The sequence below is a fragment of the Henckelia pumila genome, chromosome 4 (genome assembly GCF_033568475.1).
Source record: "Henckelia pumila isolate YLH828 chromosome 4, ASM3356847v2, whole genome shotgun sequence".
Lineage (NCBI taxonomy): Eukaryota > Viridiplantae > Streptophyta > Magnoliopsida > Lamiales > Gesneriaceae > Henckelia > Henckelia pumila.
The window spans coordinates 18774496-18779076 of record NC_133123.1 but is presented as its reverse complement, the minus strand read 5'-3'; the positions used below and the strand labels follow the sequence as shown (position 1 = coordinate 18779076).

At 33.1% G+C, this 4581-nt stretch overlaps 1 long non-coding RNA gene across 2 annotated transcripts; it reads right to left on the bottom strand.

Moving 5' to 3' along the window:
- Positions 1 to 278: 278 nt before the first annotated feature.
- LOC140867660 (uncharacterized) lies at positions 279 to 2664 on the bottom strand. 2 transcript variants are annotated; one of them, XR_012145221.1, is made up of 3 exons: positions 2314 to 2664; positions 655 to 722; positions 279 to 527 (listed from the first exon to the last, which is right to left on the bottom strand). It is a non-coding gene; the product is annotated as an uncharacterized lncRNA (long non-coding RNA). The 2 variants fall into 2 exon arrangements; XR_012145220.1 differs by lacking the exon at positions 2314 to 2664 and adding an exon at positions 1099 to 1319.
- Positions 2665 to 4581: the final 1917 nt, after the last annotated feature.

The following is a 4581-nucleotide window of genomic DNA, read 5'->3' as shown; positions in this document are numbered from 1 at the left end:
ACTAAAATCAAATATTTCAGCAGCCAAAATAGTATAGTATGCTTTTCAAATAGGCAACCGATTATAATTACTTTTGAAGCATCCAACACCATCAGCACAATATCGGAAGATTTGGACACAGCTATAACCTGGCATTGATTTTAGCTTTCAAAGTTCAAATGCAATTCAAATTGGAAAGCTACATTTTTCACATCTAACATTAGCAATCTTCGAACAAATTATATCATATCAAAAGAACAATTTCCAATGGTTAAAATTGAAATGGTGGCCATTGGATAAGTACACTTGAGACAGTAAAGAATGAGACAAGAACCATTTAAGTACACTTGACTAATAATCAACTATGTGAAGAAAAGTAGGATCCAATTTTAGAGTGAGAAGCTCCAGCAATCGTCGTTTTTCTTTCACTTCTTCCAACACATACATTCCTAAAGTACTGAGAAAACAAACGTGGGAAAGCCTATCAATGCAACACGTCCGTACCCAAATTTTGTAACTTCAAAACCCTCCATGGCTCCACTTGAACCCTGATCCATAATGAACACCCATCAGAACGTGGCTTGCAAACTTGATCAAGCTACCCAAACAAATAATTTAAGTAGGAAATTTTTTGAAAACTAAGAATACTAATATACAAATCAAGAAGTCGCATACTTTTGACAGCTCCAACAGCTGTGTCTTCAGCTTCGCAATCTTAGCTTTTAGCTGGCCCAAGTGGTATTCTGTATGGTTAAATTACCTCATGATCAGTATAATGTTTTGATTTTTAAAGAACAAAGTCACCATGCGTATAATAAAAAACAAATGAAGCAACTGGAAAATAAAGAATAGAGACTATATAATCAGAATACAAATCAAGCTCAGTAAACTCAAATTTGAACCACCGATAATTGGAGAGTTGGGTCTTGAGAAAAAGGAGAAGTGAAATCGATGTTGCAACAGTGTGTGATTAATGTTGGGGTAGAAGATGTCACGTAGATTTTAATTTAGAAATCCAAACAACAAGAATAGAAGGTCAAAGTGAAGAAAAATCACCGCAAATATGTCAAAACCAGCAAACAAAAAAAAAACAGAAGAAGAAAAAGGGAAAAAATTAACCCAGACGAAGTCGTGCAATCCCCAGAAGATAGAACAACAACACGCAAGAGGATTGAAGGCCAAAGAATTGCAAGACATTGAAGAAGGAGCAAGAAAGGGAGAAGAAGAATGGAAGAGAATGTGATGATCGGTCTGCTAAAATATTCTCGTTTGGCCGCTATTTTTCTTTTGCTGCAGTGGAGTGACCAAATCAGTCCATCACTACCTTAGTTATTTTATTTTTTAACAATGATAATGAGACTAAATTTAGTCAAAATATATGACTAATATCACATTTAAACAATTGTACAGGACCACACTGGTTTTCTTAGTTTTATTTATACTTTTAAAGTCGATGGGAAATACTCATGTATTTGGCACATTCAACATGGATAAATAGTCTTTGGATTATTTATTCCACATCATTTTTAACCAAATAAATATTGTCCACAAAACATAAATATAAAATAATGTACATTGTTCTGACTATAAAGTTTATTTTATAACAGTTTTTGAAACACACTTGCTATATATCCGAGTGGAAATTTTGAAAATGATCCTTTGAAGGTAATCCTATCAGAGATAATCATTTAATTATAATCTTTGTAAAATACCTTAATGTGATGATAAAGAAGTGAGAATTCTTCAATCTTGAAACAGAACGAAAGCAAAATGACATGAAAACGATAAAATCAGCAGACGCAGATAAAATTTTTGTAAAAAAAAAATTTGCACCCCAAGAAAAGATTCTTCGAAGTATACATGCGAGGAAAAGCCCACCGAATATTCCAACGATGAAATACAGAGCATTCTTCGCATCTTTTTCGTGTTCTTGAAACACAAAACTCAGCAAAGAACTGTCTCTCGAGAAACTCTGATCAAGAAACACCCCAAAAATCCACTGGAGAATTCCCGTTTCCAGATAACAGAAGCAAAGCGAGGGCAAGCAATCCAGAAAACTACAAAAAAAGTCAAGCTTTCTCTTGAGTTTCTCCATATTTGTTTCCTTGGAAACAAATTTTCAGCAGAAAAAAGATTGAATTACAGTCAACCAACATACAATTTGCATAAATCTAGAAATAATAAGATACCAGTGAGGAAGCTGAGCATCTTAAAAAAAATATCAGAAAGCCCAAAACAGTAAAAGAAGAGCGGGATGGAGAAACACGACGGCACGACACCGAGAATATCCAAAAACCGAAAAAAAAGGAAAAAAAATGCGAGGACACAACTCACCCAGTCGAAGCTCTTCAATCCCACGAAGAGGGAACACAGTGCAGATCGGAAGCCGTAGGAATTATAAGCGGGTTTCGGTATAGCTGCTTGACACTCTCATAGTTTGCAACTCATCAATGGTCTTGAATTTCCGGTGAGCATCGGAATCCCTCGGTCTATTGCGCTCATTGCTTGAACCCCCATCTGTATCCGCTGATTTATTACCGACGGAGCCGAGGAGCACCCATGAACAAAGCAAAACGCAGATATATTGTACAGCATGTGGAACGATCGAAAGAGAAGAGGATGCGGTAAAGTGCTGATTCACAAAAGAGAAACACAAACAAAAGCGAGAGAAGACAGAAACGGTAACCACCGATTCACTCCACCACTCTTCTGTCGACGCTTTTGGATCTTGTTGGGCGGTGTAAGCAAGTAACGACGCGTGGTTTTTTTTTACCGGGAACCGGGAGGAAACTGGCCCATTTTACATTATTCGCGCTTTATAGTATGTAGATTTATAAAATAAAATGCATATGTTTCCTTATTATGTCAGGAAAATTAGAATATTTCTCATTAATATAAATGAATATTACCTAGGGTATGTTGTGCAGATGTAAATATTTTTTTGTGTGATTTGATAAATAATTTAGCTAAATTTTTGTTACTAAAATTGAAATTCAACTAATTTTAATAAATTATTTTGGTTAAATTATATCACTATGCATTATTTTTTATTTACAAGTATATCTCATTTTAAGTTCCTCCTTGATACCAATTCTTACTGTTATAATTTATAAAATTTTAAAATGTAAGTTTATTTTACAAATATGATTTTCGAAAAATGTAGAATACTTAAGAGGAGATTATTATTTTTTAATAAATTAATTAATAGGTTTTTGTGAGTGGGGTAAAACATATTTGACAAGAAATATAATTTTTTTAAAAAAAATAATGCTTAAAAATTATTTTTTGTTGAAATGATTTAAAAGATAATGACATCACTCTATCAAAAAATAATAATAAAGAATACGTTTTTTTGTGAGATAATCTAATGAATTTATATACATGACATTAATCGATCCAATCAATATTTACCGTAAATAGTAATATTTTTTCATGAATCAGGTCGAGTCGAATAGGATATTCGTCTTATAAAATTGACAAGTGAGACTGTTTTATGAGTGTTTTGTGAAAAATAAATATATGAGTAAATTATAATTTATTAAATAGAATTTATTGCATCAAACTCCCCTGTGAAATATTGAAAATACACTTTTCTCTTGTGAAATTTTAATAGACACCCTAACCCTTAACATTTTGTAATAATTGCACGTTTAACCCTCGCCACAATGAGTTATTGAACAGCACGTATTTAACAAACTCACCGTTACAAGGGTTAACGTTAACTATTACAAAAGATTAAGGGATTGAGTGCCTATTAAAATTTCACAGAGAAAAAGTGTGTATTTTCAATGTTTCACAGGGGAATTTGGTGAAAAAAAATCTTATTAAATATATATGTTAACCAAAAAATAATTATATGGTTGAAACAAAAAATGAAAATAATTATATGGTAGATAGAGTATTACAATTTCCCAAAATAGATTTCCATTATTTAAAATAATTAAGAAAATTGTTGCTTAAATCTTCTGATCCACTTTGTATCATTTCATTACGCAAATCTTGTATACACTTTTAGTATGTTAGAGATTATGTTAGGGATTACAAAGTTTTAATATTTATAAAATTGAGCAAATAATCTCAGTCCAACTGATCGTGACCAGATACAGACATAGACTGGATAAGGTGCTCTAAAGCTAAACTGACCACATCAAATAAGTTGACTTTGACCAAGAGCTGAACTGAAACCATCAAGTGGTCATAAAGGATCAAAGAGCAGTCGACCTAACATAGGTAAACTGTATTCAGTTTACGGAGCTAAACTGAATCAGTTCCTCAAATGCAAACAAGTGTACGCAACTGGATCAGTTTTTCAAAGCTAAACCGATGCCCAATCCAACTGATCAAAAGGCTGAGCAAGTCAAACCATATCATCGAAGGTCTTTTGGATAGACTTGTCCGTACAAGACAACACGTCGCATTTACAGAGCTCATCAGTGTACGATCATGTCAGTGAATGTCTGCAGATGGGACAAACTAAAGGTATTAAGTCAAATTCAAAAGAGTCGTTGTCCATCAAGTATAAATACTCACAAAGCATATCAGATTTTGCATCCGACTCAATAAGAATTCTTGCACACATACTCAAGTTAACAGAGGTAAACT